At 44.8% G+C, this 18,903-nt stretch overlaps 1 long non-coding RNA gene across 2 annotated transcripts; it reads left to right on the forward strand.

Moving 5' to 3' along the window:
• Nucleotides 1-12,219: 12,219 nt before the first annotated feature.
• LOC110740708 lies at nucleotides 12,220-16,253 on the forward strand. Of its 2 annotated transcripts, none has more exons than XR_004176108.1 (3): nucleotides 12,220-12,832; nucleotides 13,765-13,943; nucleotides 15,079-16,253. It is a non-coding gene; the product is annotated as an uncharacterized LOC110740708 (long non-coding RNA). The 2 variants fall into 2 exon arrangements; XR_002515693.2 differs by lacking the exon at nucleotides 12,220-12,832 and having other exon boundaries at nucleotides 13,269-13,943; nucleotides 15,079-15,177; nucleotides 15,671-16,253.
• Nucleotides 16,254-18,903: the final 2,650 nt, after the last annotated feature.

The raw sequence follows: 18,903 nt of genomic DNA on the forward strand, positions 1-18,903 counted from the left end.
CAAGCGCGGAAACAAACCAAATACGGTGCTTTCAAAGAGAACATGCTGTCTTTTGTTACCAGCATAACTGTAATTACTGTTTACTCTGTGTTAAGTGACCGAACTTCAATTTTTACCTGTTAAAGAGAACCTCTTTTTACTTTTGTATTGCATATGAGAGCCGATGGAAGAAGGATGGCATCTGTGTAACATGTGTATGGTAACGCTGGCGTGTTCAGTTGTTCATATTTGGCCTGTCCAAATAAACAGAAATGAATGAAACAAAATTCCATCTCCTTTTAAAAATAACATAAAGGAGAAACCGCTCTCTGTGAAATGAAGTAAGCATTCTTTTGTTTCACTTTTTAAAATACTTTTAAAATCTTGCTGTTTTCAACCGATTAAAGACTTCTTAAATGTTTATTTCAAAGCAGAAACATTAAGTTGGGCACAGTGGCTCACGCCTGTAATCTCAGCACTTTGAGAGGCCGAGGTAGGCAGATCACCTGAGGTCAGGAGTTCAAGACCAGCCTGGCCAATATGGTGAAACCCCATCTCTACTAAGAATACAAAAATTAGCCAGGTGTGGTGGTGCATGCCTGTAGTCCCAGCTACTTGGGAGACTGAGGCAGGAGAATGGCTTGAACCTGGGAGGTGGAGGTTGCAGTGAGCAGAAATCACACCACTGCACTCCAGCCTGAGCAACAGAGTGAGACTCTGTCTTAATAATAATGATAATAATAATAATAATGACAAAGCAGCAACATTAATCAAGCACTCTGTATGTAGTCCGTCAGTAAATACTGTTGAGTGAATGACTATGCAGAATGGCCAAAGGTGAAAGTCTGATTAAAAGAAAGGAGACCTTAGCCAGGCACGGTGGCTCACGCCTGTAATCCCAGCACTTTGGGAGGCTGAGGTGGGGAGATCATCTGAGGTCAGGAGTTCGAGACCAGCCTGGCCAACATGGTGAAACCCCATCTCTACTAAAAATACAAAAAAAATTAGCTGGGCATGGTGGCAGACACCTGTAATCCCAGCTATTTGGGAGGCTGAGGCCAGAGAATCCCTTGAACTCAGGAGGCAGAGGTTTCAGTGAGCTAAGATCGTGTCATTGCACTGCAGCCTGGGCAACAAAAGCAAAACTCCGTCTCAAAAGTAAATAAATAAAAAAGGAGACTGGATTTATTAGATGTAGTCTGTTTTGTCTTTCTGTTCCCAAACTTAAACTGGATTATACCTGCTAATATCAGGAATATAATGATAATTGCATTAATTCAACAAAAATTTATTGAGCGTATACTGTGCGCCAGGTACTGTGCTAGGCACTATGGATATAAAACAGTTTGTATGTAGAGACAGTCCTGTATGTCCTATGATCTTAAGGAACATTTGTCTACCATGATAGGACTAATTAAACAAAAACAAAATAGGAATAATTAAACAGCAAACTCAATGAATGCTAAAGGGAACATGGTTGTGTGAGCACATAACAAAAGAATCTGGCCCAGGCTTGGCAGTTGTGGAGGGAGTCCATCAAGAAAGTTTGACTGAGCTGCAGTCGTAGATATATGGAAGTTAGCTAGGCAGAGGGAGGGTGTTTCATTCTGGAAAGAGGCAATAGCGCATGCAAATGCCCATTGGTTGGAGGAATTGTGATGATTTTAAAGAACTATAAAAAGGATGGAGTCTGGAGACTAAATTTGAGAGTGGGGAGATACGGTGTGTCATGCGCCTAGAAAGATAGGTCTCAGACCATACAATACCTGGAGGTTATGGTAAGCATCTTTAGTAAGAGCAAGGGGGAGTGTTGTGAGCACTGTCACAGTAAATTTGTTTTGAAATTAGTGGGGGAGAACCAGAGAGATGCCAGGAGACCAGTGAATTGAGAGATGACTGTAGTTAGAGATGGTGGTAGCTTGAAAAGTAGTGGAGTGAGGTAAGTGGAAATCTTCAAGAGAATTGAGTGGCTGGAATCAACTGGACTGGAGATGGATTGGAAATGGAGAGCATGAGAAGGGCTGAAGTTAAGGATCACACTTCAGCTGGGCGCGGTGGCTCATGCCTGTAATCCCAGCACTTTGGGAGACCAAGGTGGGTGGATTGCTTGAGTCCAGGAGTTCGAGACCAGCCTGGGCAACATGATGAAACCCTGTCTCTACAAAGAATACAAAATTAGCTGGACATGGTGGTGTGGGCTGTGGTCCCAGCTACTCAGGAGACTGAGGTGGGAGGATCTCCTGAGCCCAGGAGGTTGAGGCTTCAGTGAGCCATGATCACACCACTGCACTCTAGCCTAGGTGAGAGTGAGTCCCTGTCTCAACAACAACAGAAAATCACACATGTCTGATTTGCACAGCTTGATAGAGAATGGTGCCATTCTCTGAACTGGGAAACACAAGAAGAGGACTGAGTTAGGAGAGGGATGAGGCAGAGGAAGATTATGGGCCTTCTTGATATTGAGATATCCAATTACAGATGTTGCCAGGCACAGTGGCTCACGCCTGTAATCCCAGCACTTTGGGAGGCCGAGGCAGGCAGATCACTTGAGATCTGGAGTTCAAGACCAGCCTGGCCAACATGGTGAAACCTCATCTCTACTAAAAATACAAAAATTAGCTGTGTGTGGTGGCACATGCTTATTATCCCAGCTATTTAGGAGGCTGAGGCAGGAGAATCACTTGAATCTGGGAGGCGGAAGCTGCAGTGAGCTGAGATTGCACCACTGCACTCCAGCCTGGGTGACAGAGAGAGACTCTGTCTCAGAAAAAAAAAAAAAAGTTAAATAATCAGTTTACAGACGTGCAGAACTCAGGAAAATGTTTAGTTGGAGTGAAGATAAAACTTCGGAGTTTCTGGGGTATGCCTGATAAGGAGGAAAACAGACCAAGATGAGCTTGCTGCAGAAGATAGCATAAAGCAAGAAGAACAGACTATAACTGAAGTTCAGGAACTCTGGTATACGATGATAGAACATAACGCTGCTAAAGAAAGAGAGAAGGAACAAAGAGGTGAGAGGAAAATGGGCCAGGCACTGTGGCTCATACCTGTAATCCCAACACTTTGAGAGGCCAAGGCAGGTGGATCTCAGGAGTTCAAGACCACCCTGGGCATCCTGGCGAAACCTCATCTCTACGAAAAATAACAGTAATTAGTAGTTTTGAAAGAAAAAAACCTGCCAAGAAAAAGGTTGGTCTCAGCCCAGGAGCTAGTAGCGTGAAGTGGAACAGGTCAGGTCCAGCCTGGACGGCAGCACTGGGACTTCCAGTCCAGACTGCCATTCACTGGTATAGCCTTTGGCAAAGCCTTTGGGCAAGTTGCTCAGATCCTACTTCTCAGTTTCTTCACCTATAAAATGAGGGCTTTGATCCAAATAATTTCCAGGGGACTGTCCAGCTCCAAAATCCCCTGATTCTGCTTTTTCAGATTACAATTATAATTTATCATTTGCTTATATTAAAAGCAGATTTGAATAAATTAGAAGGGTTTGGTTTGTTGACCTTTTTTTTTATTTTTTATTTTTATTTTTTGAGACAGAGTTTCCTCTGTCTCCCAGGTTGGGTTGCAGTGGCTCAATCTCAGTTCACTGCAACCTCCGCCTCCCGGGTTCAAGCGATTCTCCCACCTCTGCCTCCCGAGTAGCTGGGATTACAGGCACCCACCATCATGCCTGGCTAATTTTTTGTATTTTTGTAGAGACAAGGTTTCACCATGTTGGTCAGGCTGGTCTTGAACTCCTGACCTCAGGTGATCCTCCACCTCGGCCTCCCAAAGTGCTGGAATTACAGGTGTGAACCACCGCGCCCGGACTGTTTGACCTTTATAAGATTAATTTTCTTGTTCACAAGCATTTCTTTACTCATAGATACCATTTTTATAACTGATATGAGATGCATTAAATGTAATCATATTACTTTTTTATATTAGATAGGATTTATTCTGATGTATCCAAGTTACTTTATACTTCATATGAAGTCATTAGGAGGTGAATTATTGCCAATTCAATGAATTATAAGTATTTGGGAAATGTATTTGTTATGCTGCTTTTAATTTGGAAAGCAGCATATCACTCAAACTATAGTAATTCACATTTTTCCATTTAACTAAAAATGTCTCATAACTACTGTGCCACAAGAACAAGCATGGATATTTATTTAACCAGCCAAGACTATGCATTTCTAAATATTTTTTTTGGTTATCCATAGACTTTTCCTTTTGAAATCCAACAGTCTGTATCAACCATATGTCTTCATTTTCCTTTTCCTGTTTGTCTTACTCTTCCCCCCAAAAAAGTCAGTTTCCTGTTTTTTCAATTGTCCTTTTGTCAGTTTAAAATTAGAGCCCTATAGCAGGTGCCATGTACAGCTGCGAAGGTGGCAAGAAGCCCTGAGAAAGCTTGAGAAGCAGGTCAAGGGGGTGGATAAGGAAGATGAGACGTTCAAGCAGAAACAAAAAGAGGAGCCAAAAGTGAAAGCCCCCCACCCCGCCCCCGCCAGCCACATTAAATACATATGGCAAAAATAAATTTTGTTATCTGTGCTTGGGGCGGTGACCCTTGATTCCATTCCTATTTAAACATCTGGATTCTCTGCCATAACATCTTTTGCCACCTATAGCTACAATAGTGTCGTCTTGGAGTCTGTTGTACATTTAAGAATACACTTTTGTAAGGAAGTAAAAAAGAGTCTACAGTTCAGTGCAGGATAGGGATGAGTGGGCCTTAATTCAGGAGGTGGGAGGCTCAAAATCAATTACTCTATTGAGGAGATGGAATCTCCTGGAATCTCAATAAGGATTTCCTTTAGGAATCATTAGACTCATCTGACTCTTCAGGTCTTTCTCTGCTTGGAGTTTTGTTTTGTTTTTACTTTGTTTTGTTTTAGAGATGGGTTCTACCTCCACCCTGGGTAGACTGGAGTGCAGTGGTGCAATCACAGCTCACTGCAGCCTCGAATTCCTAGGCTCAAGTGATCCTCCCACCTCATCCTCCTGAGTAGCTGGGACTACAGGTGTGCACCAACAGGCCCGGATAATTTTATTTTTTGTAGAGATGTGGTCTTGCTATGTTGCCAGGCTGGTCTCCAACTCCTGGCCTCAAGTGATCCTCTTGCTTCTGCCTCCCAAAGTGCTAAAATTACAGCTGTGAAACACCGTGCCTGGTGTTTAAAAGCAAGATTAACCGTTTTGGACTGGAGTTCTTAGAGAATTATGGTGCGACTCATTGACCATATTTGTTAGGATCAGCATTTTTATATGATTTAACACAAAATTACACAGAAAAAAGTGCAAAAATGTTCTAAGGCACAGTTGGTTTCCTAAGCAAATGCCCATTCCTATTCTTTGTTCATCTCCACTCGAGGCTAGAAATGCTAAATTCTTTTTTTACCTTGTTGCCTTGTAGAGGGATGATCATATGACATCTTACCAATGGCACATAATTCAAAGTCTGCTGAGGACTTCTAGGGTATCCTAATTAAAAGGGACAGATGTGGCTGGTAGTGTCTATTACCACCTCCTTCCTGCCTTAAATGTAGCTGTGGATGTCTAGAATTGTGCTAATAAGCTTATGACTATAAAAGAGAGGTGAAGGGAACCAGATCTGAAAGTGGTGAGCTGACCAGGCACAGTGGCACACCTGTAACCTCAGCATTTTGGGAGGCTGAGGCAGGAGGATCATTTGAGCCCAGGAGTTTGAGACTAGCCTGGGCAACATGGCAAAACCCGTTCTCTGTGAATGACTTAAAAATTAATCAGGTGGCCAGGTGTGGTGGCTCACACCTGTAATCCCAGCACTTTGGAAGGCCGAGGTGGATGGATCACCTGAGGTCGGGAGTTCGAGACCAGCCTGACCAACATGGAGAAACCCTATCTCTACTAAAAATACAAAAGTAGCCGGGCGTGGTGGCACATGCCTGTAATCCCAGCTACTCACAGGCTGAGGTGGGAGAATCGCTTGAACCAGGGAGGCAGAGGTTGCAGTGAGCCGAGATTGCGCCATTGCTCTCCTGCCTGGACAACAAGAGTGAAACTCCATCTCGAAAAAAAAAAAAAAAAAAAATTTAGGTATATTTGTGTGCACCTGTGGTCTCAGCTACTCAGGAAGCTGAAGCAGGAGGACTGCCTGAACCTGGGAGGTCGAGGCTACAGTGAGCCATGATCATGCCACTGTACTATATGGGCAACAGAGGGAGACCCTGTCTCAAAAACAAACAAAACAAAAACAAGCAAAAAAAAAAAAAAGTGGGCTGGGCACGGTGGCTCACACCTGTAATCCCAGCACTTTGGGAGGCTGAGGTGGGCGGATCACGAGGTCAGGAGATTGAGACCATCCTAGCTAACACGGTGAAACCCCATCTCTACTAAAAATACAAAAGAAAAAAAAAATTAGCCAGGCGTGGTGGCGTGGGCCTGTAGTCCCAGCTGCTGGGGAGGCTGAGGCAGGAGAATGGCGTGAACCCAGGAGGCAGAGCTTGCAGTGAGCCAAGATTGCACCACTGCACTCCAGCCTGGGTGACAGAGCAAGACTCCGTCTCAAAAAAAAAAAACCCACAAAGTGTTGAGCAGCTAAAACAATGCCGTTAGATGCCCTATCTCTAACCAAAAAAAAAAAAAAAGGAAGAAGAAAAGAAACTGGGTCTTGTGGCTGCGTGCGGTGGCTCATGCGTAATCCCAACACTTTGGGAGGCTGAGGTGGATGGATCAGTTGAGCCCAGGAGTTCGAGACCAGACTGGCCAACATGGCTTCTTGTTCTGGATGAAAAGTAAACCCATATTTGGCTTACTCAAAAAAATAATAGTAATTAGAGACAGGGTGTTGCTATGTTGCCCCAGCTGGTTCAAGTGATCCTCCTGCCTCAGCCTCCCAAAGTGCTGATATTACAGGCGTGAGCCACCACGCCAGCCTGGCTTAGCCACTTTTAATTATTACTTGCAGCTGCAAGAATGCCAGTGAGCATTTGGGGTAAAAAGGGGCAAGAATGGAGGACCTGCTCTGTTAGTCTTTAGAACCCAGGAAGCAATAACTAAGTGTACTCATTGTCTTGTCCATTTTCTGTTGCATAGAACAGAATACCTGAAACTGGGTCATTTATAAAGGAAAGGAATTCATTTCTTACAGTAACGGAGGCTGAGAAGTCCAAGGTACAGGGGCCGCATCTGGTGACAGACTTCTTGTTCCTGGGAACTCTCTGCAGAGTCCCGAGGTGGTGGAGGGCCTCACATGGTGAGGGGCTTGAGCATGACAGCTCAGGTCTCTCTTCCTCTTCTTATAAAGCCACCAGTCTCACTGGGCAGAGCCCTTATGACCCAATCACCTCTTAAAGGCACCATCTCTCAATATTGCCACATGGGGGGATTATGTTTCAGATGAGTTTTGGAGGAGACAAATATTCAAACTACAGCACTGGTTAAAAACTTTAAAAACAGCACCGTTAAAAACGGTGGCTTATGCCTGTAATCCCAGCACTTTGGGAGGCCAAGGCAGGCGGATCACCTGAGGTCAGGAGTTGGAGACCAGCCTGACAAACATGGTGAAACCCAATATCTACTAAAAATACAAAAATTAGCTGGACACGGTGACGGGCGCCTGTAATCCCAGCTACTCGCTCAGGAGTCTGAGACAGGAGACTCACATGAACCCTGGAGACGTAGGTTGCGGTAAGCTGAGATCATGTCACTGCACTCCAGGCTGGGAGACAGAGTGAGACTCCGTCTCAAAAAAAAAAAAAATTAGCAGGCTGTACTCCCAGCTATTCTGAAGGCTAAGGCATGAGAATCGCTTGAACGCGGGAGGCAGAGGTTGCAGTGAGCTGAGATCATGCCACTGCACTCCAGCCTGGATGACAGAATGAAACTGTGTCTCAAAAAAAAAAAAAAAAGACTAGTAGCTAGCCCCACCCCTTCCATTTTTCCAAACTCCAGAGAGTGGGATGTGTGGCAGACAGGGACTGGTCTGGTGGCACGTAGATTCACAAATGGCGTCCAAACCTGGAGCTGTTGCTGGCTTGGAATGAATGAACCAGTTCCAGCCAGGAACAGAATTTCCCACCAAGTAGGAGGTGGCCTACCGGCCCTTCACCATCGTCTTTGTGCTCTCTGACACTGGTCATCCCCAGTTACCCAATATACCCCTTGCCCTAGCCCCAACCCCTAGCCTTGCACCATTTGGTCACCCCTCATTCCTAGTAGTACCCCCAGTTCTGCTTCAAGTTGAGTCAGCAGATCAAGAAAGCACTATCACCAATGGTCGCAAGGTCATATATTAAGTCTTGGAACTGGCCATCAGTGTGAAAGTTCTACAGGTATTCAGTAAGCAGATCTAGGAAAAACTCACTCTAATAATGTTCCAGAAATTTCCTAAGACCACAGTGGGAGACAGCTGCATGAGAGGCCTCCCAGTGCCATGGGACCATAGGACCATGGACATTGGTGAGCAACTGTGTGCTGGGAGGAAATGGCTGCTTATTCGCATGGAGTTATGGGATGCAGAACTTTTCAGCCAAACACAGGACTGTTCTTCTGAAATCACAACATCATGAGGACATCCAGTGCTTGTACTCAAATAGCATTCCTCACAGGGATGTCAAACCTGTGACTCTCACACCTCCAAAATCTCACTGCTGTTCTGAAACTCAAGAGATTTTGCCAAGGAAACGCTGACATTCCTTCTGTCCACTCCTCTCCCCACACTGCAGTGTGTGGCCCCAGAGAGGAAAGACAAGGGCTGTTACCATGGAGCTCTTGAATTTCATCATTTATCTCCTAACACAACTTTAGCCTCACCCTCCTTCCCAGTGTGAAGATGCACAACCTAAGTGAGACAGTCTGGGTTTCCCCACCCTCAGGTGTCAGAATCAGAGAAAGCCATGCTGCTTATCTAGAATCTGCTAGAAATGAAGTTCACCCAAAGACTGACCATCACAGAATTTATGAACTACTCCTAGATCATGCAATTAATAAGTCCTCTAGACCAGTACCACTCAAGGTAGGGTCTGGGCCCCAGTGCCAGTCCATAAACAGTTGGCTGCCGGCTGGGTGTGGTGGCTCATGCGTATAATCCCAGCACTTTGGGAGGCCAAGGTGGGTGGATCATTTGAGATCAGGAGTTCAAGACCAGCCTGGCCAACATGGTGAAACCCCATCTCTATAAAAAATACAAAAATTAGCCAGGTATGGTGGTGTGTGCCTGTAATCCCAGCTACTCGGGAGGCTGAGGTGGGAGGATCACCCAAGTCCAGGGAGGTCGAGGCTGCAATGAGCCGTGGTGATGGTGAACTGCACTCCAGCCTGAGTGACAGAGTGAGATCCTGTCTCAGAAAAAAAAAGGTTAGGGTAGGGGATTTAGGGTAGTAATATCAATAGCAGACAAAATAGAATTTGAGGCAAAAAGTATTAATAGGATCAAGAGGGTTTTGTGATTTTTTTTTTTAAAAAAAGAACAATCCACCACGAACATAGCAATCATGAACAACCCAGAAAACAGTAAGAAAATTAAAAGGAAAATTGAGATTTTAAACACTTCTAGTAGAGGTGATAGAGCAGGCAGCCAGGAAGTTAGTAACCTTGTCTAATAGGTTATCTGTATTCAACAAGCATAGAACACACACTCCTTTCAAGTACCTGAGGAACGTTTATAACAGTAAAGATGAACAGAGATCATATTACAAATAGTTGGAAGATTTATTTTTTATTTTGTTTTTTAGAAAATGGGTCTTGCTGGCCAGGCACGATGACTCACACCTGTAATCCTAGCACTTTGCGAGGTCGAAGTGGGTGGATCACCTGAGGTCAGGAGTTTGAGACCAGCCTAGCCAACATGGCAAAACCTCATCTCTACTAAAAATACAAAAATTAGCTGGGCATAGTAGTGGGTGCCTATAATCCCAGCTACTTGAGAGGCTGAGGCAGGAGAATTGCTTGAACCCAGAGAGCAGAGGTTGCAGTGAGCCATGGTCACACTACTTCACTCCAGCCTGGGCAAAAGAGCGAAACTCCATCTCCAAAAAAAAGAAAAGAAGCTGAGTCTTGTGGCCAGATGCAGTGGCTCACACCTGTAATCCCAGCACTTTGGGAGGCCAAGGTAGGAGAATCACTGGAGCCCAGGAGTTTGAGACCAGCCTAGCCAACATGGCGAAACTCCATCTCTACTAAAAATACAAAACTAGCTGGGTGTGGTGGCGTGTGCCTGTAGTCCCAGCTACTTGGGAGGCTGAGGCAGGAGAATCGCTTGAACCCAGGAGGTGGAAGTTGCAATGAGCCACTGCACTCCAGACTGCACTCCAGCCCGGGCGACAGAACAAGACTCTGTCTCAGAAAAAAAAACCCCAAAAAATAAAAACCTGGGTCTTTCTCTGTGGCCGACGCTGGAGTGCAGTGGCTTTTTGCGGGCACAATCATAGTGCACTGCAGCCCTGAACTCCTCAGCTCAAGTAATCCTCCTGCCTCAGCCGCCTGAGTAACTGGGACTACAGGTATACCCCACCATGTGTGGCTGTATTTGGTAGGTTTTAAATGAAAAGAGTTTTGTTTTCTGTACATGTATTTAAATGTAAAAAGTATTTAAACCATCTTTAAGAAACTTAATGTTGAGAATGTTCTAGAATTGTGAGTCATTAGATTTCAAAATATTGGTATTGAATCAGATGGTCTTGTGGCTTCAAAGAAGTATCTGAAATCACTACAGGTGATATTAAAACTACAGTGGTAGGACTAGACTAGCTGACCCAAAATATGTGACTGGAGCCAGAAAGGATATAAGCATGGTTTGAGAAGGAAAAAAAAAGCTTAACGGGGGAATTGAGGAAGCCATTTGCAAAACTTCACAGGAAAGTTAAATGAATGAATGAATAAAATGTGATTAATAAATATGGGGGCCAGGTACAGTGGCCTGCATCTGCAATCCCAGATTGGATTGGGAGGCCAAGGCAGGAGGTGCACTTGAGGCCAGAAGTTCAAGACCTGAGCAACACAGCAAGACCCCCATCTCTATTAAAAAAATTTATAAAATTAGCCGGGCATGGTGGTAGACACCTGTAGTCCCAGCTACTTGGAAAGATGAGGTAGAGGATTGCCTGAGCCCAGGAGTTTGAGGTTATAGTGAGCCATGACTATGCCACTGCACTCCAGCCTGGGCAACAAAGTGAGACCCTGACTCTAAAAGTAAAATTAAATTAAATTAAAAATAAGTAGATAAATATGGGTTATGCTGTGAAGCATAGAGGGAGGGACCAAGAGGGACATTTTAAGTCACTTCTCTGTCCCCAGTTCCCATTTTAGAAATATTATTTCTAAAATGCAGGATATCTGGTTATCCCAGACCAGTTATTCTTTTTATTTACATTTGCTCAAAAATTTTATTTTTAAATCTTAACATTTTCTAAAAGCATACTTTTTAATTTATTTTGTATGTTTTTGAGACAGGGTCTCACTTTGTCACCCAGGCTGGAGTGCAGTGGCACGAACATGGCTCACTGCAGCCTTGACCTCCCAGGCTCAAGTGATACTCCTGCCTCAGCCTCCCAAGTAGCTGGGACTACAGGCATGCACCACCATAACTGGCTAATTTTAAAAAATATTTTGTGGCCAGGCGCAGTGGCTCATGCCTGTAATCTCAGCACTTTGAGAGGCCAAGGCGGGCGGATCAGGAGGTCAGGAGATCGAGACCATCCTGGCCAACATGGGGAAACCCCGTCTCTACTAAAACTACAAAAAATTAGCCGGGCTTGGTGGCGGACGCCTGTAGTCCCAGCTGCTCGGGAGGTTGAGGCAGGAGAATGGCGTGAATCTGGGAGGTGGAGCTTGCAATGAGCTGAGATCGCGCCACTGCACTCCAGCCTGGGTGACAGAGACAAAAAAAAAACAACAATATTTTGTTTGTAGAGATGGGGTTTCACCGTATTGTCCTGTCTGGTCTTGAAACCTTGAGCTCAAGAGATCTGCCTGCCTTGGCCTCTCAAAGTGCTGGGATTACAAGCGTGAGCCATCCTGCCTGGCCTACTCACACTTTTTTTTTTTTTTTAGAGACGGAGTTTCACTCTTGTTGCCCAGGCTGGAGTGTAATGGCATGATCTGGGCTCACCGCAATTGATGCCTCCTTGGTTCAAGCGATTCTCCTGCCTCGGCCTCCCAAGTAGCTGGGATTATAGGCATGCACCACTACGCCTGGCTAATTTTGTATTTTTTAGTAGAGACAGGTTTCTCCATGTTGGTCAGGCTGGTCTCAAACTCCTGACCTCAGGTGATCTGCCCACCTTGGCCTCCCAGTGTTGGGATTACAGGCATGAGCCACTGTGCCCAGCTAGTCACACTTTTTAGTCAAGGTTTTTAAAAATGTCTGCATGCTTTTCTGAGAGCCTTACCTCTCTTGTGTTTTGAAGCATTTTCTCCATCAGGCCTAAGGCTGAAGGAATGTAGTTTGCTGCCCTTCAGTCTATGACAGGGAGGTCTGTTTTCTCCAATGCCTACCTTTTAGACAGAACATTGATTCAGAGGGAACAGAGGCAGACCTGGGGCTGATACTGAATCAATGCTACTCACAGCAGTAAGGGGAAAAGTGGGAAAGCCTTGTTTATTCTGTGGTTGGTGTGGATGTCTTTGGGGAAGAAAAATTCAGGATGAGTTTATTAAGAACATTATTTTTGAAAGTATAAGATTTGTGATTGTAATATAAACTTAAATCACTTTGGGAATAAATAAAAAAATCTATGTGACACAAATTAATCATTATTCTCATTGTAAATTTGGCAAAGTATTTGTAATTAGGAATATCTGTCATATTGGCACTGGGCAATTAATGCTGAATGTTCTCATGCTGAAGATTCTCTCGAAAAGGGGAAAAGCAAGATCCTTTCTTTGTGTAAGTACAGTTGCTGAATAAAACCTTTATAGCTACTGTTATAACAGGATTGTTTCTACATTTTAGCTTGGAGCCCCCATGACTACTCTGTTTTACTAATAATAAACCAATACTGTGCTACAGAGGTGTTTCTTTCATTAATGTGTTGCCTTGCCTTGCCCTGCCTTGCCCTGCCTTGCCCTGCCTTGCCCTGTCTTGCCCTGCCCTGCCCTGCCTTGCCTTGCCTTGCTTTCTTTTTTTGAGACAGGGTCTCACTTCGTTGCCCAAAATGGGGTGCAGTGGCATGATCTCGGTTCACTGCAACCTCTACCTCCCAGGCTCAAGTGATCCTGCCACCTCAACCTCCCAAGTAGCTGGGACCACAGGCATGCGCCACCATGCCAAGTTAATTCTTTGTATTTTTTTGGTAGAGACGGGGTTTCTCCATGTTGCCTAGGCTCGTCTTGAACTTCTGAGCTCAGGCGATCTGCCTGCCTCGGCCTCCCAAAGTGCTGGGATTATAGAAGTGAATCACCATACCCAGCCTCATTACTGTGTTTTCTAAAGTTGTTTCATTCCTGCCTTTCTCCTCGAAGCCCCTCAGCTTCAGATATTCAACAAACTATGATTCTGACCTCTACTCTTTCTTTATTCTCTTAGTAGCTCCGTGAGAGCAAAATACTAGTCTGTCCCCAGTGGGTAAAACAGTGTTGCACACAGTTTAGACACTGTCTTTATCATCTCTAAGCTGATAATTCTCATATCCAAATCTTCAGTTCTATGCTCTTGACCATAGTTTACTGCTGTTCTTTCAAGTAAAAATGGTGTCCCATGAAAAAAGCAGTATACTGCAGCACAGAATTCAATCTCTAGAAAGGTTATTCTTGAGATAACCAATGTATATACTTTGGTGTGTGGAAGTGCTTATATGTGCTTTCCATTGTATCATACAGAATACTAAAAAGATGTGCACCCAAGGATCAAGACTAAATAAAATTAATAACTGTGACTGCTTCTTCAAGGACATTCTTCAGTGAATTTTAAGAAAAACTGGCTTTATAAACTGTTGAGTACATAGTGATGAACAATGACTGCTAATATAGCTGGTGCCATGGCTTTGATTCATGCTAAGGTAACAACAGTTTTACCTACCATTGCTTTTGTGCCATCATGCAAAGGTCCAAAAAGTGCAAAAAGCAAGCAAAATCTTAGTATTGTTATAAGAGCTCTGAGCCCACGAGACCTTTTTGGGGGTCCATGAACTACACTTTGGGAATGGCTGCCCTAAGCTTTTAGGATGTCATGGTGAAGAAGATCACAAGGTCCCTGCCCTCATGGAGCTTAAGAAGACAAACATTTAACAAGTAGAGAAGGGACTAAGATGACTTCAGAGTATGATCAGGTCCATGAAGAGAATAAACAAGGGGAATGTGATGGATAAACTCGGGGATGGGGGGCGGTGGGGGGCAGCTTTTGAAAGACTTCCTTAAGGAAGTGACATCTGAGCCCAAAGCTCCCGGATGAAAAACTAGTTCTGCCATGCACAAAACTGGGAAGAAGTTTCTGGAAAGATGACACAGCAAGGAAAAAAGTCTGAGGCAGGAATGATCTTGGCATTTGGGAGACAAGAATGAGAGCAGTCAGGCTAGATAACAGCAGTATTTTTATGGCCCTTAAAATGCCTTCAAGGCTGGGCGCTGTGGCTCACGCCTGTAATCTCAGCACTTTGGGAGGCCAAGGCAGTTGGATCACCTGAGGTCAGGAGTTCGAGACCAGCCTGGCCAACATGGCGAAACTCCATCTCTACTAAAAATACAAAATTAGCTGGGCATGGTGGTGTATGCCTGTAATCCTAGCTAGAGGCAGAGGAATTGCTCGAACCTGGGAGGGGGAGGTTGCAGTGAGCTGAGATAGCACCACTGCACTCCATCCTGGGCGACAGAGCGAGACTCCGTTTCAGAAAAACAAACAAACAAAAAGAAGAACAACAAAAAACTGCCTTCAGTGAGGATTCCATGTTATTATCATTAAAAATGATATTAACATGTTTAATCCTTGCAACAACCCATTTTACAGATGCAGAAACTGGTGTCAGAGCTAGAATACTAAGGCAGTGTGGCCATAGAACCTACACTCATAATCTTTAAAGCCTCTTTTAGAGAAAATCACTCAATGAATTAAAACTACCTTGTTAATGCATATAAAAGTGTGTGTGTATGTGTGTGTGTGTGTGTGTGTGTGACCTTATTTATCCCTCTTTGCCTTAGGTCTGGGGAACTGGAAGCTATCAAAGCCATTCTGACACCTTGATGGAATCTATCACTTGAGGGAGGAACAGTAGCCATAAGCTCAGTGAAGAGGAGTTTGTGAGTAATTCCCCTGAAAAGTTTCTCTCTCAATTTGAGCAGTCATAGATGCATTGCTTCTTTTTAAAGCTCTGTCTTATTCTAATTGAGTTATAAACAGAAAACAATGAACTGTGGAACTGAACAGTCCACTCTGTGACAAGTTCCTCTGTATAGGTTGGTCATTGTGTGACTTTTCTAATTTCCATAATGGTCCCAAAAGGGGGTTACAAGGGTATGATGGCTATGGTCAGATCTACACAAAGAGGCAAGGAGGATGTAATTCCCTCTCTAGGAACAAACATCAATCACCCTCAGGGGTGAGGGAACCCAGCTGTCAGCTTTGGTAGGAAAACACAACCTTCTCCGAAACAAGGGCAGTGAGACCACCCACCACGTCACATTCTTGAGGTGTTTGTGCTGATCCTTCCCTTTAATCTTAACATTGTGGAATCTCCACGGCTTTGCTTCCTCTCAGCCCGCTCTCACCCACTCCACTCATTCCAATCCACAGGCACTGGGTGAAGGATGGAATTTAGCTCAAAAGGTTCCCATCGCTTGAGGTCGGGCTTGCTCCTTCGTGGTAGGCATTCCATCATCTGGATTGAAACAGAACTGCAAACCACATTGCTTTCTAAGAGACTAAACCCAAGAGACTAACCCCAGTCCAGGGCGTAGCCACCTGCATCTCAGCCCTAATTACAGACTGTACCTTCTGCTCATGAAGGAGCCCTGCTCTGAACTTCTGGGAATTATATGGTTGCATTAAGGTATGGGCACATTCCTTTTCTCTCTCGACAACAAAAAGGGTGCTGTATCTGCTTGATCAATAGTCTACCTCTGACTTTAAAGTACTTACTAGAGTAGAAGCTCCACAAGGGCAGGATCTTGTCTGTTTCTGTTTACCTTTGTATCCCCAGTACTGGCACAATGCCTGGTTCTTAGTATGTGTTCAATAATTATCTGTTGAATAAATGATTAAATGAGTGATTTAACCGGACATGAAAACAGGCATATCAGCTGGGCGCAGTGGCTCACACCTGTAATCCCAGCACTCTGGGAGGCTAAAATGCGAAGGTCACTTAAGCCCAAAAGTTCAAGGCCAGCCTGGGCAACATGGCAAAAAATACAAAAATTAACTGGGCATGGTGGCATGCACTTGTGGTCCCAGCTACTCAGGAGTTTGAGGTGGGAGGATCACCTGAGCCTGGGGAGGTCAAGGATGCAGTGAGCCATGATCGTGCCACTGTACTACAGCCTGGCTGACACAGTAAGACCTCATCTCAAATAAAATAAAATAAAATAAAATAGGTGTATCAGTATAGTGAAAAAATTAATCATCCATTTGGTCTTTTGTTCACTATTCCACAGATATTTATTGAGCACTGATTATGTCAGGCACTATTTTTCTTTTTCTTTTTTTTTATTTTATTTTATTTTATTTTATTTTATTTTATTTTTGAGACGGAGTCTCGCTGTGTCGCCCAGGCTGGAGTGCAGTGGCCGGATTTCAGCTCACTGCAAGCTCCGCCTCCCGGGTTTTTACGCCATTCTCCTGCCTCAGCCTCCCGAGTAGCCGGGACTACAGGCGCCTGCCACCTCGCCCGGCTAGTTTTTCGTATTTTTTTAGTAGAGACGGGGTTTCACCGTGTTAGCCAGGATGGTCTCGAACTCCTGACCTCGTGATCCGCCCGTCTCAGCCTCCCAAAGTGCTGGGATTACAGGCTTGAGCCACCGCGCCCGGCCCCGGCACTATTTTTCTTTTTCTTTTTTTAGATAGAGTCTTGCTCAGGCTAGAGTGCAGTGGTGTGATCTCAACTCACTGCTACCTCTGCCTCCGGGGTTCAAGTGATTCTCCTGTCTCAGCCTCCCAAGTAGCTGGGATTACAGGTACCTATAACCATGCCCGGCTACTTTTTGTATTTTTAATAGAGACAGGGTTTCACCATGTTGGCCAGGCTGGTCTCAAACTCCTGACCTCAAGTGATCCGCTTGCCTCAGCCTCCCAAAGTGCTGGGATTACAGGCGTGAACCACCATGCCTGGCCCTAAACAATAATTATTTAAAAAATTAAAAATGGTAGTCAAAAATCTCTAATACCAAGACATCTTCAAGCCTAGTTTCATCAAACCTGCAATGAACAGATCATTCCAGTTTTATACAAACTGTTTTGGAGAATAGAAAAAGCTACTCAACTCATTTTATGATACCATTAAAACCTTGATCTCAAAACTGGACAAGAGTATATAAGGAAAGAACAATATAGATCAATCTCTAAAACCCACACAAAAAAGCCCTAATTTAAAAAGATCAATATAAAGGGTTCCTTATTGGAGTTTTACTGCAATCAAATGTGTTTTGGTGACTGTACCATGTAATACCCTTTTTCACTGGGAAGCAGCCTCCCTCAATGACATCTAATCCAAATCCATAATCTTTCAGTTCTTTTAGTTAGTTAGTTTTTTTGAGACGGAGTCTCACTCTTTCGCCCAGGCTGGAGTGCAGTGGCGTGATCTCGGCTTACTGCAAGCTCTGCCTCTCAGGTTTATGCCATTCTCCTGCCTCAGCCTCCCAAGTAGCTGGGACTACAGGCGCCCACCACCAAGCCCGGCTAATTTTTTTGTATCTTTTTATTAGAGACGGGGTTTCACCGTGTTAGCCAGGATGGTCTCGATCTCCTGACCTCGTGATCCACCTGCCTCAGCCTCCCAAAGTGCTGAGATTACAGGTGTGAGCCACCGCGCCCAGCCAGTTCTTTTAGTTTTTAAAGCAGTCTCATTTCAGTAATTAATATTGACTTCTTCATTTTGAAACTTCAAGGGCCGGGCGCGGTGGCTCAAGCCTGTAATCCCAGCACTTTGGGAGGCCAAGACGGGCGGATCACGAGGTCAGGAGATCGAGACCATCCTGGCTAACACGGTGAAACCCCGTCTCTACTAAAAATACAAAAAACTAGCCGGGCGAGGTGGCGGGCGCCTGTAGTCCCAGCTACTCAGGAGGCTGAGGCAGGAGAATGGCGCAAACCCGGGAGGCGGAGCTTGCAGTGAGCTGAGATCCGGCCACTGCACTCCAGCCCGGGCTACAGAGCAAGACTCCGTCTCAAAAAAAAAAAAAAAAAGAAACTTCAAGTAATATTTGGTTCAAAGCTTTCCTCCTCTCACCAGAGCAGGCTGGACTTGTGGCCCTGGTGACCTGGAACTGGGAATGGGGGTGTGGGATGTAGGGCATAGGTCTTCTTGTCACATCCCATTCTGTCTTCCCAATTATTACTTGTACTCAGAATTCCAAGAATGACTCCCAGTGACCTTGCCTATGGATGATCCCCTCCCCTTTAAGTGTGGGAGGAACCTGTGACTATGAGGAGATATTACTCCCATGATTCTGTTACATTACATGGCAAAAGGGAGATGATCTGGGTTGGCCTCATCAAATCACATGAGCCTTTAAAGTCAGAGTTTTTTCTGGCTGGTAGCAGGAGAGTAAGTCAGGTTCGAAGCACAAGGGCGATTCAACACCCTGTTGCTGGCATGAAGATGGAGGGGAGTATGTGGCAAGGAATGCAGGAAGCCTTCAGGAGCTGAGAGTGGTCCTCACTGCCAGCAAGACAAAGGGGACTACCATCCTACAACCACAAGGAACTGAATTTCGCTAACAATTTGAATAAGCTAGAAAGCAGGTTCTTCCCTAGATCCTCTAGCTAAGAGCCCAAGCTGGCCCACACCTTGATTTAGGCTTTATGACACCTGG

This window comes from Papio anubis, chromosome 9 (genome assembly GCF_008728515.1).
Source record: "Papio anubis isolate 15944 chromosome 9, Panubis1.0, whole genome shotgun sequence".
Lineage (NCBI taxonomy): Eukaryota > Metazoa > Chordata > Mammalia > Primates > Cercopithecidae > Papio > Papio anubis.